General features: G+C 38.0%; 1 long non-coding RNA gene across 5 annotated transcripts in view; it reads left to right on the top strand.

The window, feature by feature from the left end:
- LOC129058619 (uncharacterized) overlaps positions 1-19855 on the top strand; it is a 113974-nt gene that overhangs the window by 72834 nt on the left and 21285 nt on the right. For 3 of the 5 annotated variants that reach the window (XR_010139230.1, XR_010139232.1, XR_010139231.1), the window contains exons 11-13: positions 548-732; positions 838-894; positions 1472-4313. This is a non-coding gene — a long non-coding RNA (uncharacterized LOC129058619). Of the gene's footprint in view, positions 1-547; positions 733-837; positions 895-1471; positions 4314-19855 lie in introns of those variants that run through there. The other 2 variants (XR_010139229.1, XR_010139233.1) reach the window with 2 other exon arrangements.

The following is a 19855-nucleotide window of genomic DNA, read 5'->3' as shown; positions in this document are numbered from 1 at the left end:
GTAAATTGTGTAAATTCTCATTAGATTTAGCAAATTCTCATTATGCTATGATGTGGTAAACTTAATACGGCTTTTAGGTAACTTGCAACGCTAGAAGTAAGTGGATGCTTCAGTTGTCTTCATGTATCCCTAGACAGTCATCAACAGTTGAGGATCCTGTCCCATCTCATTTTTTCCGAAATGATCTATCAGATATCCATGGGATAGGAGGGAATTTCTACAATATATCCCAGCATTATCTTCCCTGTGTCTTATCAGGAAATAATCATTTATATAGGAACTATGTGCTTAGAATTTAATAGCTCCTGCTCATACCTGAAAAGATTGTAGATGGCTTTGAAGCTTTTGCTGCTGGGTCATTGGCAAGTTGGCAGAGAACTGGCAGGACAGTCTATTCCTTCCCTTTTAATGAGACTACATATTCCCTTAATATCTTTTCATTTTTTATTTTAAAATGCGTCGACATTAATATATTTTGATCTGGTAATATATGCACTTGATAAAAAAATTAAATAGTATAAATTATTCTTTAACATTTCTTAAATAGTGGCAAGGATCCTGTAAAGGAAGAATAAAAGAACAATTTTATTCCCAGTTCTGCTACTGACTGTTTTGGTACCGTTGGGCAAATTATGGCATCTTTCTGCATCTTGAGTTCTTTACCTGACACCAGGAAATGGGAATCCTTGCCTAATAACGCTAGAGGATTGTTGTGAGACTCTAACAAATCTGGTATGTAAAAATTCCTTAAGTGTATAGATAATAAAATACTTTTGTTATAGTTTCCCCTCATCTCAGTTGATTGCCCAACTAACACCTACTATGTGCTTCTTATAGGCTTAGAGAAAATGAAAAAGCTTTCAATTAACTCAGTCCTCAAAATAGTTCTATCAGGTACGTACTATTTCTCAGTTTTACAGTGAGAAAATAGAGGCACAGAGAAGCTAAGTTCACACAGCTAGAAATTAGTAACAAAGTTAAGATTTGAACCTAGTGTCTCTCTTTTCTTATCCTCTTTTCTTCTCTTACTTTTCCTCTCTCTTTGTATATGTGTATGTAAATTTATATGCATATATAGGTTTATTTCTATGTGTATACATTTATATAATATATGTATAAATCTATGTCAATCATGATTATAACTGCTCTTAATATTTTATGCTTTGCATTATATTTATTCCATTAAACATTGTTTTACAACATTTTCTAATGATTTCAAAATATATCATATGTCTGAAGAGGACTTACATAACCAATTCCTATCTATTAAGTATTTATTTTTACTTTTTGGTCATTATACATAAGATAAATTTCCTTGCTCACAAGTCTTTGTGGGCATCGGAATTATTTCCTTCGAAAAAAACCCAGAGATGTCATTGCTATGCCCAACAGTGTGGTCATTTTTAAGGCTCTTTGTATATATTACCACACTTTTATTTGGAAAGTTTATGCCAATTTATTCTGCCTCCAGAATTTCATGAAGATGACAGAGCAATTATAAAAGGCTAGATTAGGACAGGACCTTAAAGATCAGCGTGAGCGTCTGGGAGTGGACTTGTTCTCATACACTACAGACAAGAAAACAGAAGGTGGATATCTTGTCCAAGGGCATAAAGCAAATTAACGGTGAAATCCAAATATCCTGATTTCTGATCTGGAGGTTTTTTTGGCATCATATAAAAAATAGTGAGTGATATTAGTTAACAATAAGCAATGAATGAGGTACGAAATGTCTATGTGGGAGTGGGAATATTATTTCAGTCATCTTACGGTCCCATTACCAACTGTCACTCTCACAGTTTCTGGTTGCTTTATTCTGATGACCCTAGAAGCTAGTCTATATCATTAGAACTAAATCAGTCTTGTACCGAGTAACAATTTCAAATGGCAGTGGGAAAACTGAGAGGAGGGGAATGAGAAGAGTTCAGGCCACATCTACAAAGCTCCCTGCAGTTGTTTTGGGGCTGCATATCTATAGGGTGAACACCACTTGTTTGCAAAAGACAATTTGTTGCACAAACAACTTAAAAGCAGTAAGAATGAAAATAAAAATTAAACATACAGTTTAAAATAAAGTTCTTGCACTACAAATAAAATTGTGTTTAAAATACTTTTACATGAAGTGTGCTTTTTATGTAGTTTTATGTCATAAATACAATTTCGTATTTTGCTTTCTTCACTTCTCAAATCACATTTAAAAACCATTTGGCTAAACTCGCTTGCAAAATTATCTTTAAATTTTAGCCTCCCAGTCAAGTATCCTGCCATATTTAATTAAACATCCTCCCTCACTTGTTTTAATCCAAGTCAACTGTAGCTTTTGCCTGGGGAGCCATGGCTGCCAGCCTCGTAGAGAGTTTGCTCACAGCCTATTTGTACAGGTGACATTGCCATTTTTCTCATCTTAGAAGGAATGCTGCAAGATGAATGGCTGTTTAACCAGTTCTACTCCCAGATTTGGCTGGATGTTAGCTGACCACTGTAAGTTTTGGCCTGGACTTTTACTTCCTGGGCTTCCTGATTTGTAGAGATTGTGGGAAGGCTAGCTCAATTTATATACTTATTTGTCTTCCTTCATTCTGGACATATTTTTGAGTCCCTGGGTTATTTGAGTTGGAATTAGTTTGAAGCTTCCTAGGGTAATCTTGAAGTCAATGAACAGCCAACAGCTAGCTTTCTGGCTACAGCACTATTCTGATTATTTCTTTCATATTAATTAATTAGTTTTGATGAGACCCTATTTTTGTAATAAAACAACACAGTAGTTTTTCAAGCATATTTTACACGACTACCTCATTAGGTAAATACTATTAATGGAAGTTGGAATGTAGAGATATTAGGGAGAAAAAATGAGCTTAATTTTGTTATTCAATTTGAAGTGCTAGAAGGGTATCCCAAAGATGGCTTGCTACCCTAGAAAGCTGTGAATAAAAAAATGGAATTTGTACTTCAAAGAGAGTTGGTAGTATAAGTACTGTGATCCCTAATAAAGGAGAGAAAATAGGTATTATAGTATAGATCTTAAGAATGTAAGCTCAGAGTTCAGAATTACGTGGGTTAAAATCTGAATTCTACTTCTTACTCTGAGTCCTTGGGCATGTTATTTAATTTTCAAGCCTCAGTTTCCATATCTATGTAATGGAGGTTATAACATCTATGTTGTAGAGTGGATGTGAGAATTGAATGAGATAATGCAACTTATTAAGAATCAATAATTATCACCTATTGTTATAACCGACAGAGGGAAAAACATTTGTAGGTAGTCATAGGGAAAGTCAGCAGAAAACATAAAGAATAAATGGTCAGAGGTAGAGAAAAGGAAAACTAAGTTAGTCCAGGAAGCCAGGAAAAGAGAAAATCTTAGGAAGGAAGAAATGAGCAAATATGACACAGAAGCCAAGGAATGTCAGGATCAGAAAAAGCCTTTGAATTTGATGAGCACGATGTCTCCTATCACTTCCAAGAGAATGTTGTTTGCTAGAAAAATCTGGCAGAAATCACATGATAGCACATTAACAGTGGGAAATGCTTCTTGGGACGTATTGAACTTAAAACAGCTAAGGTGTGTTGCCAAAGATAGGTTACGCTATCTTCGGATTATCTATGGACTTGGATTTCACATGTGCTTTCTTGTCCTACATACACCAAAAGGTGACTTCTGTGGTCATATGAAGCTGAGATGTGCTGCTGGTTGTAGCCTTTATAGGCTGGCTTATATGTCATCTTCAGATTTAGCAGCATGTAATTTTCCTTTCTTTGGCTGCATTTCAGCTGCTTATAGGAAAACAGGATGAAATCAGCAGGCATAGGTTGTAAATCAGCACATTTACAAAGAGCTGATGACATTTAGCTGTTAGGTGCCTACCACACATGCTCCTTCTAGAGTGAGTTCACCTGCAATTAAAATAAAGTTAAATCCAACCAGTCTTTCCATTCTATGAGCCTGTTTAAAAAGTTATTTGTTAGGATTATCTTTCCATCCTGTTTTGCCTTTGGTTTTATTATTGCTCTGACAGTCACAGAGATGAGTTTCTTTCTGATGTTTTTGCTGAAAATTCTGGCAGGACAAACCCATTCAACCCTAAATGGAAATGAGAGCTCACAGAAAAGTGCAGATTTTCCCAAATGACACAAAACTATGGCAGGCATACTGGTTTTTATAAGTTTAGAGAATTTGATTTAACCGCAAACAGAAAAGAAACCAACCAGAACCATTTCATGTTTGGGAAAATAATTAAAATGAATTCTTCTCTCTCTCATTTTAGAATCTTATTCTTCACACAAAATATTTCAGACTTTGGGTACTTGTTTGTACTAACAACATATTTTCTAATGATTTCAAAATATATCATATGTCTGAAGAGGACTTACTTAACCAATTCCTATCTATTAAGTATTTATTTTTAAATGTTTTAAAATTGTCCCTATCTTAGGTTGCTCCCGGTGCTGGTTCAACATTTGTTGCTAATGACCCAGAACATTACAGAAGTTTTTGCTCAGATGCTAAGTCACCTAGTACGGTGAAGGGGTTTGATACAGATGAAGTATAATTAACATCTATCCTTGGGAAAAACGCTGTTCACATTTCTGCATGAGATGATTGGCACTTTAAAGGGAGGTTTTACCTCCTTTAAAATACAGAAAAGGAAATCTAGGTGTTCTGGGAATAGCCCTCTTTCTGTTGCTGACAAAATGTTTTGATTTGCAGGCTTTATGCTATCTTTGGCTGTGTTCTAGTGTTTATTGGTTTAATAAAAAATCACTTTACTAATTTTCTATTCACATATAGAACTGTAATCTCAAAGCTGCTATCATAAAATGGTTTACTGGTGAACCCACACATTCTTTTTCCTGAAGGAAATTTAAACAGTTTTGGGAGACATTGATGAGTGACTCCTTTAAAGGTAGATTTGAAAGTGATCATAATAGCTGAAATAATGAACTAATTAACTGTTTATAGAATCCAGTCTTTGTGCTGAGTATTTTTAGATGTTTTGTGGGGAGATCTCTTTTGATCCTCAGCAGAATTAGAAAAATAGATATTGTTTGAAATTAGTACCAGGAACCCTTTCAGTAGTCAAGATTTCTCCAGTTTCCCTAGAGAGAAAGAGGCAATTCTCTTCTAAGCATATGAGAGATTTATAGCCCTTACGATGCATACTGACATTTCCTCATACCCAGCTCAGGAGAGTAAATCTTTACAATTAATATGAGAGGTAGAAACAGTGGTACCAGGCTGAGTTTGACTTGCTGGCATAAGTATTTAAAAAAAATTATTTTAGATGGCTTCTTGTATTTAATAACTTGAAGATTTCCCACATAAATTTTGATTCGTCCTGTTAAAAAGTGGATGATCCTATAATGTCAGGTTTATATTCCTTTAGGTCACCAATAACTGGTGTTGAATACCAGCTATTTCATTTGATATCCCAAGTGTCTTCTACATAGCATTAGCATTGGAACTCCCTATTTTTAAAAAATTGTCATTTTTTTTTTTAACTTTTAAGTTCAGGGCTACACATGCAGGTTTGTTATGTAGGTAAACTCATGTCATGGGGGTTTGTTATACAGATTATTTCATCATCCAGGTCTTAAGCCTAGTTCCCATTAATTATTTTTCCTGATCGCCTTCCTCCTCTCAACCTCCATCCTCTGATAGGCTCCATCATGCGTTGTTTCCTTCTATGTGTCCATGTGTTTTCATCATTTACCTCCCATTTGCAAATTTGGTTTTCTGTTCCTGTGTTAGTTTGCTAAGGATAATAGCCTCCATCTCCATCCATGTTCCTGCAAAGAACATGATCTCATTCTTTTTTATGGCTGCGTAACATTCCATGATGTATATGTACCACATTTTCTTTATCCAGTCTGCCATTGATGGGCATTTTGGTTGATTCCACGTCTTTGCTATTGTGAATAGTGCTGCAATGAACATACATGTGCATGTATTTTATGATAGAACAATTTATATTCCTTTGGGTATATACCCAGTAATGAGATTGTTAGATTAAATGATATTTCTATTTTTAGGTCTTTGAAGAATTGCCACACTGTCTTCCACAATGGTTGAACTAATTTACACTTCAACCAATAGTGTATAAGAATTTCTTTTTTATCCACAACCTCATAAGCATCTGTTAATTTTTGACTTTTTAGTAGAAGCCATTCTGACTGGTGTGAGATGGTATCTCATTGTGGTATTGATTTGTGCTGTTTTAAAGATTGTGATATTGAACTTTCTTTCATATGCTTGTTGGCCACATGTATGTCTTCCTTTGGAAAGTGTCTGTTCATGTCCTTTGCCCACTTTTTAATGGGATTGTTTGCTTTTTTCTTGTAAATTTGTTTAAGTTCTTTAAAGATGCTGGATATTAGACCCTGGTCACATGTATAATTTGCAAAAATTTCCTCCCATTCTGTAGGTTGTCTGTTTACTCTGTTGATAGTTTATTTTGTTATGCAGAAGATCTTTAGTTTAATTAGTTCCCGTTTGTCAAGTTTTGCTTTTGTTGCAATTGCTTTTGGGGTCTTTGTCATGAAATCTTTGCCTGTTCCTACGTCTAAGATAGTATTGCCTAGGTTGTCTTCCACAATTTTTATAGTTTTGGGTTTACATTTACGTCTTTATTCTATCTTGTGTTAATTTTTCAATATGGTGTAAGGAGGGTCCAGTTTCAATCTTCAGCATATGGCTAGCCAGTTATACCGGCACCATTAATTGAACAGGGAGTCCTTTCCCCATGGCTTGTTTTTGTCAGCTTTCTTGAAGATCAGCTGTTTGTAGGTGTGGTGGCCATAGTTCTGGGCTCTGTGTTCTTTTCCATTGATCTGTGTGTCTGTTATTGTACCAGTACCATGCTGTTTTGGTTACTGTAGCCCTGTAGTATAGTTTGAAATTGGGTAGTGTGATGCCTTCAGCTTTTATTTATTTATTTTTAATACTTTAAGTTCTGGGATACATGTGCAGAACGTGCAGGTTTGTTACACAGGTATACACTTGCCATGGTGGTTTGGTGCACCCATCAACCCGTCATCTACATTAGGTATTTCTCCTAATGTTATCCCTCCCCTAGCCCCCCACCCCACCAACAGGCCCCAGTGTGTGATGTTCCCCTCCCTGTGTTCATGTGTTCACATTGTTCAACTCCCACTTATGAGTGAAAACATGTGGTGTTTGGTTTTCTGTTCCTGTGTTAGTTTGCTGAGAATGATGGTTTCCAGCTTCATCCTGTCCCTGCAAATGACATGAACTTGTCCTTTTTTATGGCTGCATAGTATTCCATAATGTATATGTGCCACATTTTCTTCATCCAGTCTATCATTGATGGGCATTTGGGTTGATTCCAAGTCTTTGATATTGTGAATAGTGCTGCAAGAAACATACGTGTGCATGTGTCTTTACAATAGAATGATTTATAATCCTTTGGGTGTATACCCAGTAATGGGATTTCTGGGTCAAAAGGTATTTCTAGTTCTAGATCCTTGAGGAATTGCCACACTGTCTTCCACAATGGTTGAACTAATTTGCACTCCCACCAACAGTGTAAAAGCATTTCTATTTCTCCACATCCTCTCCAGCATCTGTTGACTTTTAATGATCACCATTCTAACTGGCATGAGATGGTGTCTCATTGTGGTTTTGATTTGCATTTCTCTAATGACCAGTGATGGTGAGATTTTTTTCATGTTTGTTGGCTGCATAAAAGTGTTCTTTTGAGAAGTGTCTGTTTATATCCTTTGCCCACTTTTTGGTGGGGTGGTTTTTTTCTTGTAAATTTGTTTATGTTCTTTGTAGATTCTGGATAGTAGCCCTTTGTCAGATGGACAGATTGCAAAAATTTTCTCCCATTCTGTAGGTTGCCTGTTCACTCTGATGATAGTTTCTTTTGCTGTGCAGAAGCTCTTTAGTTTAATTAGACCCCACTTGTCAATTTTGGCTTTTGTTACCATTGCTTTTGGTGTTTTAGTCATGAAGTCTTTGCCCATGCCTATGTCCTGAATGGTATTGCCTAGGTTTTTTTCTAGGGTTTTTATGGTTTTAGGCCTTAGTTTAAACCTTTAATCCATCTTGAGTTAATTTTTGTATACAGTGTAAGGAAGGGGTTCAGTTTCAGTTTTCTGCCTATGGCTAGCCAGTTTTCCCAACAGCATTTATTAAATAGGGGATCGTTTCCCCACTGCTTGTTTGTGTCAGGTTTGTCAAAGATCAGATGGTTGTAGATGTGGGGTGTTATTTCTGAGGGCCCTGTTCTGTTCCATTGTTCTATATGTCTGTTTTGGTACCAGTACCATGCTGTTTTGGTTACTGTAACCTTGTAGTATAGTTTGAAGTCAGGCAGCATGATACCTCCAGCTTTGTTCTTTTTCCTTAGGATTTTCTTGGCTAGACATGTTCTTTTTTGGTTCCATATGAAATTTAAAGTCGTTTTTTCTAATTCTATGAAGAAAGTCAATGATAGCTTGATGAGGATAGCACTGAATCTGTAAATTAGTTTGGGCAGTATGGCCATTTTCACGATATTGATTCTTCCTATCCATGAACATAGAATGTTTTTCCATTTGTTTGTGTCCTCTCTTATTTCCTTGAGCAGTGGTTTGTAGTTCTCCTTGAAGAGGTCCTTCACATCCCTTGTAAGTTGTATTCCTAGGTATTTTATTCTCTTTGTAGCAATTGTGAATGGGAGTTCACTCATGATTTGACTGTTTGTCTATTACTGGTGTATAGGAATGCTTGTGATTTTTGTACGTTGATTTTGTATCCTGAGACTTTGCTGAAGTTGCTGTATCAGCTTAAGGAGATTTTGGGTTTAGACGATGGGGTTTTATAAATATACAATCATGTCATCCACAAACAGAAAGAGTTTGACTTCCTTTCTTCCCATTTGAATATGCTTTATTTCTCTCTCTTGCCTGATTGCCCTGACCAGAACTGCCAGTACTATGTTGAATAGGAGTGGGCATCCTTGTCTTGTGCCAGTTTTCAAAGGTAATGCTTCCAGTTTTTGCCCATTCAGTATGATATTGGCTATGGGTTTGTCATAAATAGCCCTTATTATTTTGAGGTACATTCCATCAATACCTAGTTTCTTGAGAGTTTTTAGCATTAAGGGGTGTTGAATTTTATCAAAGGCCTTTTCTGCATCTATAGAGTTAATCGTGTGGTTTTTGTCATTGGTTCTGTTTATGTGATGGATTACATTTATTGATTTGTGTATGTTGAACCAGCCTAGCATCCCAGGGATGAAGCCGACTTGATCGTGGTGGATAAGCTTTTTGATGTGCTGCTGGATTCTGTTTGCCAGTATTTTATTGAGGATTTTGGCATTGTTGTTTATCAGGGATATTGGCCTGAAATTTTCTTTTTTTGTTGTGTTTCTGCCAGGTTTTTGTATCAGGATGATGCCAGCCTCATAAAATGAGTTAGGGGGGAGTCTGTCTTTTTCTGTTGTTTGGAATAGTTTCAGAAGGAATGGTACAGCCTCTCTTTGTACCTCTGGTAGAATTCGGCTGTGAATCCATCTGGTTCTGGGCTTTTTTGGTTTGCAGGCTATTAATTACTGCCTCAATTTCAGAACTTGTTTTTGGTCTATTCAGGGATTCAACTTCTTCCTGGTTTAGTCTTTGCAGGGTGTATGTGTCCAGGAATTTATCCATTTCTTGTAGATTTTCTAGTTTATTTGCGTAGAGGTGTTTATAGCATTCTCTGATGGTAACTTTGTATTTCTGTGGGATCAGTGGTGACATCCCCTTTACCATTTTTTATTGTGTCTATTTGATTCTTCTCTCTTTTCTTCTTTATTAATCTGGCTAGTAGTCTCTCTATTTTGTTAATCTTTTCAAAAAACCAGCTCTTAGGTTCACTGATTTTTTTTGAGGGGTTTTTCATGTCTCTATCTCCTTTAGTTCTGCTCTGATCTTAGTTATTTCTTGTCTTCTGCTGGCTTTTGAATTTGTTTGTTCTTGCTTCTCTAGTCCTTTTAATTGTGATGTTAGGGTGTCGATTTTAAATCTTTCCCGCTTTCTCCTGTGGGCATTTAGTTCTATAAATTTCCCTCTAAACACTGCTTTAGCTATGTCCCAGAGATTCTGGTACATTTTGTCTTTGTTCTTATTGGTTTCAAATAAATTATTTATTTCTGCCTTAATTTTGTTATTTACCCAGTAGTCATTCAGGAGCAGGTTGTTCAGTTTCCATGTAGTTGTGTGGTTTTGAATAAGTTTCTTAATCCCGAGTTCTAATTTGATTGTACTGTGGTCTGAGAGACTGTTATGATTTCCATCTTTTACATTTGCTGAGGAGTGTTTTACTTCCAATTATGTGGTCAATTTTAGAATAAGTGCAATGTAGTGCCAGGAAGAATGTACATTCTGTTGATTTGGGATGGAGAGTTCTGTAGCTGTCTATTCGGTCAACTTGTTCCAGAGCTGTGTTCAAGTCCTGAATATCCTTGTTAATTTTCTGTTTCATTGATCTGTCTAATGTTGACAGTGGGGTGTTAAAGTCTCAGTGTGTGGGAGTCTAAGTCTCTTTGTAGGTCTCTAAGAATTTGCTTTATCAATCTGGGTGCTCTTGTATTGGGTGCATATATATTTAGGATAGTTAGCTCTTCTTGTTGCATTGATCCCTTTACCATTATGTAATGCCCTTCTTTGCCTTTTTTGATCTTTGTTGGTTTAAAGTCTGTTTTATCAGAGACTAGGATTGTAACTCCTGCTTTTTTTTTTCTTTCTTTCCATTTGCTTGGTAAATATTCCTCCATCCCTTTATTTTAACCTATGTGTGTCTTTCCCTGTGAGATGTGTCTCCTGAATACAACACACGGATGGGTCTTGACTCTTTATCCAGTTTGCCAGTCTGTGCCTTTTAATTGGGGCATTTAGCCCATTTACATTTAAGGTTAATATTGTTATCTGTGAATTTGATCCTGTCTTTATGATGCTAGCTGGTTATTTTGCCCGTTAATTGATGCAGTTTCTTCACAGTGTTGATGGTCTTTACAATTTGGTATTTTTTTTTGCAGTGGCTGGTAGTGGTTTTTCCCTTCCATATTTAGTGCTTCCTTCAGGAGCTCTTGTAAGGCAGGCCTGGTGGTGACAAAAATTTCTCAGCATTTGCTTCTCTGTAAAGGATTTTATTTCTCCTTTGCTTATGAAGCTTAGTTTGGCTGGATATGAAATTCTGGGTTGAAAATTCTTTTCTTTAAGAATGTTGAATATTGGCCCCCACTCTCTTCTGGCTTGTAGGGTTTCTGCCGAGAGATCCACTGTTACTCTGATGGCCTTTTCTTCTTGGGTAACCCGACCTTTCTTTCTGGCTGCCCTTGTACATTTTTTCCCTTCATTTCAACCTTGGTGAATCTGATGATTATGTGTCTTGGGGTTGCTCTTCTTGAGGAGTATCTTTGTGGTGTTCTCTGTATTTCCTGAATTTGAATGTTGGCCTATCTTGCTGGGTTCAGGAAGTTCCCCTCAATAATATCCTGAAGAGAATGGAACCAACTTGGTTCCATTCTCCCCATCACTTTCAGGTACACCAATCAAATGTAGGTTTGATTTTTTCACATAGTCCCATATTTCTTGGAGGCTTTCTTCGTTCCTTTTCATTCTTTTTTCTCTAATCTTGTCTTCACGCTTTATTTCATTAAGTTAATCTTCAATCTGTGATATCTTTTCTTCTGCATGATCGATTCGGCTATTGATACTTGTGTATGCTTCACAAAGTTCTCATGCATTGTTTTTCAGCTCCATCAGGTCATTTATATTCTTCTCTAAACTGGTTATTCTAGTTAGCAATTCCTCTAACTTTTTTCACGGTTCTTAGCTTCCTTGCATTGGGTTAGAACATGCTCCTTTAGCTCAGAGGAGTTTGTTATTACCCACCTTCTGAAGCCTACTTCTGTCAATTCATCAAACTCATTCTCTGTTTAGTTTTGTTCCCTTGCTGGCAAGGAGTTGTGATCCTTTGGAGGAGAAGAGGCATTCTGGTGTTTGGAATTTGCAACTCTGTTGCGCTGTTTTTATCTTATTTTCGTGGATTTATCTACCTTTGGTCTTCGATGTTGGTAACCTTCGGATGTGGTTTTTGTGTGGACGTCCTTTTTGTTGATGTTGATGCTGTTTCTTTCTGTTTGTTAGTTTTCCTGCTAACAGTCAGGCCCCTCTGCTGCAGGTCTGCTCGAGTTTGCTGGAGGTCCACTCCAGGCCCTGTTTGCCTGGGTATCACCAGTGGAGGCTGCAGAACAGTCAAGATTGCTGCCTGTTCCTTCCTCTGGAAGCTTTGTCCCAGAGGGGCACCTGCCAGATGCCAGCTGGAACTCTCCTATATGAAGTGTCTGTCTACCCCTGCTGGATGGTGTCTGCCAGTCAGCAGGCAAGAGGGTCAGGGACCCACTTGAGGAGGCAGTCTGACCCTTAGCAGAGCTTGAGTGCTGTGCTGGGAGATCCACTGCTTTCTTCAGAGCCAGCAGGCAGGAACATTTAAGTCTGCTGAAGCTGCTCCCACAGCTGCCCCTTCACCCTGGTGCTCTGTCCCAGGGAGATGGGAATTTGATCTGTAAGCCCCTGACTGAGGCTGCTGCCTTTCTTTCAGGGATACCCTGCCAAGAGAGGAGGAATCTAGAGAGGCAGTCTGGCTACAGTGGCTTTGCTGAACTGTGGTGGGCTCTGGCCAGTTTGAACTTCCCGGAGGCTTTGTTTACACTGTGTGGGGAAAACCACCTATTCAAGCCTCAGTAATGGCAGATGCCAAGCTGAGTCGACCCAGGTCGACTTCGGGCTGCTGTGCTGGCAGCGAGAATTTCAAGCCAGTGGATCTAAGCTTGAAGGGCTCCATGGGGGTGGGATCCACTGAGCTAGACCACTTGGCTCCCTTGCTTCAGTCCCCTTTCCAGGGGAGTGAACAGTTCTGTCTTGCTGGCATTCCAGGTGCCACTGGGATATGGAAAAAAGCTCCTGCAGCTAGCTTGGTGTCGGCCCATATGGCTGCCCAGTTTTGTGCTTGAAACCCAGGGCCCTGGTGGTGCAGACACCGGGGGAATCTCCTGGACTGCATGTTGTGAAGACCATGGGAAAAGCATGGTATCTGGGCTGGAATGCAGTGTTCCTCATGGCACAGTCCCTTATGACTTCCCTTGGCTAGGGGAGGGAGTTCCCTGACCCCTTGTGCTTCCCGGGTGAGGTGATGCCCCACCCTGCTTCTGCTCATCCTCTGTGGCTGTACCCACTGTCTAACCAGTCCCAGTGAGATGAGCCGGGTACCTCAGTTGGAAATGCAGAAATCACCAACCTTCTTCATTGATCTTGCTGGGAGCTGCAGACCAGAGCTGTTCCTATTTGGCCATCTTGCCCAGGAATCTTTGTTCTTTTTGCTTGGGATTGCCTTGGCTATATGGGATTTTTTGGTTCCATATGAGTTTAAAAATAGTTTTTTTCCTAGGTCTGGGAAGAATGTCATTGGTAGTTTAATAGGAATAGCATTGAATCTATAAGTTGCTTTGGGCATTATTGTTGTTTTAAGAATATTGATTCTTCCTATCCATGATCAAGGAATGTTTTTCCATTTCTTTGTGTCATTCATCTCTGATTCTTTGAGTAGTGTTTTGTGGTTCTTATGGAGGTATTTTACCTCCCTGGTTAGCTGTATTTCCAGGTACTTTATTCTTTTTGTGGCAGTTGAGAATGGGATTGTGTTCCTGACTGGCTCTTGGCTTGACTGTTGTTGGTGTATAGGAATGCTAGTGATTTTTGTACATTGATTTAGTATCCTGAAACTTTGTTGAAGTTATTTATCTGCGTACAGAGCTTTTGGGCAGAGACTATGGAGTTTTCTAGGTATAAGATTGTGTCTGTAAGCAGGGATAGTTTGACTTCCTGTCTTCCTATTTGGATGCTCTTTATTTCTTTCTCTAGTCTGATTGTTCTATCCAGGACTTTCAATATTATGTTGAATAGGAGTGGTAAGAGAGGGTATCCTTGTCTTATGCCAGTTTTCAAAAGGAATGTTTCCAGCTTTTGCCCACTGAGTATGATGTTGACTGTAGGTTTGTCATAGTTGGCTCTTATTATTTTTATGTATGTTCCTTCAATAACTAGTTTATTGAGGATTTTTAACATGAAGGGGTTTTGAATTTTATTGAAAGCCTTTTCTGCATCTATTGAAAAAATCGTGTGTTTTTTTTCTTTTTCTATTTATGTAGAAAAATCTTTCCTTATATATACCCTCCTAATTAAGCTTTTTCCAATCATCTTATTATCCCATATCTCATAACAAGCAGTGGGAACCATAAGTAAGTGAATAAAAAGGGTTAATTTTTTAATTAGTATTTTAAGGGTTTCATTTAGGATCTTATTTTTAGGTTCTTGAGATATTAGCATATTTGCTCTAGACAATCAGTGCATGAAATCGTTCCTGTCTTTATCAAAGTGCTACTTATATTATGGATTCAGGGATATTAGAGCACTAATATCTACAGTATCAATACAGCAAAGATAAAGCTAATGCTAAAATCACATGGATCCTACAGAGCAAATACTTGGACCAGAACCACAAGTCATATTCTAAGCTCAGAAATCTATAAAACATCATGAGATAGAACGGAATATAGGATGTCACACATAGTGCAGACTAAACTTGTAGGTCAGGTTTGGGTTAGCTAAGGGAAGTCTGTGCTCCTATGGTTAAACTCCAAGTATCTCTATTTTAAGCCCTCTTAATATCATAGTTATTATAGTTTCCATTTTACAAATTAGGAAGGTTAGGTAGTACATATAACCTGACCTGGAAGCTGTAAGCTGGGTTTTGAACCCTGACAAAATATATTTATATCTATTTATCTATATCTATGTCTATGCCTATGTCTGTCTATATTACATTCACACACTTTTTATCTATTTAAATTACGTTCATTGTCAGAGTTAGACTTAAAAGTAGTATCTCCCCTAGCAATATTTTCACCTATATCAGTATCTGTAGATGTGTAGTCTCTCCTGGATCACCAGGGAAATGTTGAGAGAGCAGCCACTAGAAGACTTTGTTAAACTTGATGCCCTATGGCATCATGAGAGTAGGCAATGTGACCTAGATGACAGTGCAAAGAGAAAAACTTTAACAAAGTGCCAGAAATGAGCCTGAAAATGGGGACCCTCCCACCCCTAATGTGGATGAGTTATTAAGAAAGCACAGGGTCATCTCATGAGACCTTGACATGTTCTGTCCCATCAGCATTTTAAACTCCCATTTGTGTTAGGAGTTCTGCTCAGGGTGTCCTGTGTCTACAGTGTAATGAGCAAGAGAAAGAATTCCAGCTTTACTTACTATAACCTAAAGTCAAAAGAAATCTAAAATAGAAAGAATGCAAAGCCTTAGAGAGCAATAACAGCACCATCCAGGATAATTAAGGGAAGGGAAAACAAGCTGGCTGTAGAGCCTTGGTCCCCATGTTGGATGCCCAATAGAGCTTACTTCAATTTGTTAAAATATCTTTTTTAAAAAATAAACCTTTTAAAGAGTAGGACGTCAAGCTGTGTCTGCAAAGAGGACTGTTTTTGGCAAAGGACAGTGTTTGAGTTTTAATGTCGCCTTTATAAGCAATATAACATTTCGCTATTGCCTTAACCTCTTTCATTCTGAGTTTTCATATCTACAAAATAAGAATGATAATAACACCTACCTAACTTACAGTTTTTGGTTGAAAATTAATTGAAGTATACAAAGAATCTAAAACAATGTCTTATAGTAGATGTTAAAAAAATTGTTTTAATTCTTCTCTCTATGGAGCTATGTGTCTCTATAATTGGTTTCAGCTGCATGCAACAGAATTTTTTTTAATGAAATGAGCTTTTACAATGAAGAATATTTATTATTTCTCATAGTGAATCCACAGGAAGACTGTTTCAGGGTTAGAAAACTGAGAAACTCAAAGTTGTCAGGATTGTTAAGTCATATGCTCTAGATGGCTGCAGCAACTCCAAGATCATAGCCCTACTTGAACGAATTGATAGGTGGGAAGAAGAGAGTGTTTGAATTGTATTTATTTTTTTAAAAAAGGTAAACTTTTCCAGGGTCTTTATTTTGTCTCGTTGACTGAGGTAGTGTCACTTGCTCATGTCTAAACCACTCGTTAGTAAAGGAGATTGGATCAACATGATAAGCTTAGATTGATCATCTTTTAGTTCTTGGAGCTGAAGTATGAGTCACCTTTCCTGATCATATGGAGAAAAGAAAGCAGTAGTGGTGATGGGGAATGGCTGTAGAGTTGTCATACTGCAGTATCTTCGACATGCTTTTATAAAAAGTAATTCTTGTAATTACAAGTCATCTTTTAAAGCAAATTCTAAATACTCTCCTTTGTTCTTCAAGATGTATTTGAAAAAGTTTGAGGGGCACGTGGACTTGCACACCTGCATTTCCATAGCAGCATATGATTGCTACTTTTGAACTGAATTTTTTAAATGTCAGCTTTATTTTCAGAGACAACAAAAGAGAAAATTCAGTAGAGTAGTTGTAGTAAAAAGAATAGAAACTGTGTTGTAAGAAGCAAGTTAGCAAACCTAATAGTCAGATCTGAACAGCTAAAGTTAAATATTTAATGGTAAAGATAGATGAACTATGCTAATATGTTCTGGAAGCCCATCAGAACCTATTTCTGGATTTTGGATAATCTCTTCCAGTATCGCAAGGTGATTCAGCTATCACTTTTCTATGTTGCTAAACTGGAAAGGGTAAATTTGAAATAGAAGGAGAGTGTTGCATTTTCAGAAATGATCGTATCTTTAACTAAACCATAATCTATATTGGGGGCTAGAATAAATGAGTAGAAACCATATATGTCTAAGAAAGGAGGACTTTTTAAAAAAGTGTTATAGGAAAGCAAGAACTAAAAAAAATAAGTGTAGAGTGTATTATTTTGTGTGATTGCAACAAAGATGCATTGTATTTCCCAGCAGAGGTTGATTTTAAGGATGTTTCACTTTCTTTTTTTTTTTTTTTTTGAGACGGAGTCTTGCTCTCAAAGCAAGGCTCTCACTCGCCCAGGCTGGAGTGCAGTGGTGGGATCTCGGCTCACTGCAACCTCTGCCTCCTGGGTTCACGCCATTCTCCTGCCTCAGCCTCCTGAGTAGCTGGGACTGCAGGTGCCCGCCACCACGCCTGGCTAATTTTTTACATTTTTTTTAGTAGAGACATGGTTTCACCATGTTAGCCAAGATGGTCTCGATCTCCTGACCTGGCGATCTGCCTGCCTCAGCCTCCCAAAGTCCTAGGATTACAGGCGTGAGCCACCGCGCCCGGCCAGGATGTTTCACTTTCAGTGCATACTTGAGCCAAAGAGATTAAGCATCAGTCCTGAGTCCAGTGTTCTCAAGAGGTCTTAGGGACAAATCAAACATTTAGTAAGCAACTGCTGATTCTAAGGTAGAATTTTCAGCCAGGCCAGAAATTTTACTGAAATCTCAGCACTTCTCAAATGTGAAAAATGAGAGGTAGTGTGTTTAGACTTATATAGTACCAGGTAGTATCGAGGTGACTAAAGATGTTCTGTCTCAAAGACTCGGGATTAAAATACTTTCTCACAGAACTACTGTAATCTTAAAAATATTTTATGCAGGTACAAGAATCATTAGCCTTTGAACAAAAAATGAACCTGACTTTCCTTCTTGCTTCTCATGGTTTCTAGAAGGGTTGGGTATCAGTTTACTAAGAGAAATCACTGGTTTACTTTGTGAAGACTGTTGATGGGCCTGTTTCCCAGAAAGGTTCAGAGACATTTCCTTCCCCCCTACCTCTTTTCTTTTTATTTATATTGAAGCTTTGATATATTTAGGGAATACAGGAGAAGAAGGAAGACATATGGTAATGTCATTTTCTAGCAAAGGTTTAGAATATTATCCAATAAATCTTCTTAGCCTGGTTTTGATCTTCCTGTATCTCCTCAGCAGGAGTGGACATTCTCAAGGGACAGAAGCCAAATATAAACACTTTGGTCCATATTTTATTCCTTCGTAGGATATCCTTTTAGCTTTAATCCAGGCATAATTTAATACTTTCTTACATTCAGAGTGAGCTAATGAGTATGGAAAACAAGTCTGCAAATTGTTACTTTGTGCCCTGGTCATATAAGATGGTAATTTTTATGTTTAAAGAACTAACGGTAAGGTACTGAATTGTTTCTTGGGAAGCTATCATTTCTTGCTCAAACCAAATTTTCCAGGGATTCGATTAATAGGTCAATATATGAAAATGAACTACTTTGCAGGGATAGAAAAGAGGAAGTTGGGAGGGAAGTAGATTAAGACAGAAGAAGAATATGAGACCTAAGGCAAGATGAATATTTCTATTTTGGGGCTGAACTGTGTTCTAGGTTTGGTTGAATTAGCCTTTAAACTCTGCTATTCTATGAAGGATAGAGAAAGATAATAAAAGTGGATTTATTGATTGTGTTTACAAAGGAGATAGGAACATGGGTCCTCATCAAATATTACTCAGAATAAACATAATAAATGTTGGAAAGCTGGAGCCCGAAAGAAATTAGTCATAGTCAAAACAGCAGGAGGCAAGTGGAGCAAGATGGCAGAATAGAACCCTACACCATTTGTACCCCTGCAAGAACATCAAATTTTAACAACTATCTGCACAGAGAGAAGCACTGTCACAAGAACCAAAAGTTAGGTGAGCTATCACAGTAGCTGGTTTTAACTTTATATCACTGAAAGAGGCAATGAATAGGGTAGAAGAGACAGTCATGAATTGCTGACACCACCTCTCCCCTATTCCCTGGCAGGAACCATGCAGTACAGAGAGAGAATCTGTTCATTTGGGGGAAGGAGAGGACAATGACTGGGGGACTTTGCATTGAACTCAGTGCTGCCCTGTCACAGCAGAGAGCAAAGCCATGTTGGGCTCAGCCAGTGCCCTTGCACAGAAGGAGCATTTGGACCAGTCTTAGCCAGAAGAGAATTGTTCATTCCAGCAGTTAGAATTTTTTGCAAACCTTGCCACTGTGAGCCAAAGTGCTCTGGGGTCCTAGGTAAACTGGAAAGGCAATCTAGGACACAAGGACTGCAATTCCTAGGAAATTCCTAGGACTGGACTTAGAGCCAGTGGACTACTGTAGCATGTGATCTAGGAAGATACCAGCTGGCATAGCTAAGGGAGTGCTTGTGCCACCCTTCCCCCAACTTCAGGTACCAGGGACCAGTCCCAGAGAAAGAGAGATATGTTACCTCAGACAGAATTCAAAATAGCTGCATTGAAAAAACTTAAATTCAAGATAATGGCCAGGTGCAGTGGCTCATGCCTGTAATCCCAGCACTTTGGGAGGCTGAGGTGGGCAGATAACAATGTCAGGAGTTCTAGACCAGCCTGGCCAATATGGTGAAACCCCGTCTCTACTAAAAATACAAAAATTAGCCGGGCGTGGTGGTGGGTGCCTGTAGTCTCAGATACTAAGGAGGCTGAGGCAGGAGAATTGCTTGAACCCGGGAGGCAGAGGTTGCAGTGAGTGAGAGCGCACCACTGCACTCCAGCCTGGGTGACAGAGCGAGACTCTGTCTCAAAAAAAAAAAAAAAAAAAAAAAGAAAAAGAAAGAAATTCAAGATAACAAAGAGAAGGAATTCAAAATTCTATTAGATAAATTTAATAAGGAGATTGAAATAATTTAAAAAAACAAGCAGAAATTCTAGAGCTGAAAAATGCAATTGACATGCTGAAGAATGCATCAGAATCTCTTAATAGCAGAATTGGTCAAGCAGAAGAATTATTGGGCTTGAAAACAAGCTATTTGAAAATACATAGCAGAGACAAAAGAAAAAAAAAAGAAAGAAGTACACCTGCGAGATCTAGAAAATAGCCTCAAAAGG

This window comes from Pongo abelii, chromosome 2 (genome assembly GCF_028885655.2).
Source record: "Pongo abelii isolate AG06213 chromosome 2, NHGRI_mPonAbe1-v2.0_pri, whole genome shotgun sequence".
Lineage (NCBI taxonomy): Eukaryota > Metazoa > Chordata > Mammalia > Primates > Hominidae > Pongo > Pongo abelii.
This window is presented reverse-complemented; position numbering and strand designations above follow the sequence as displayed.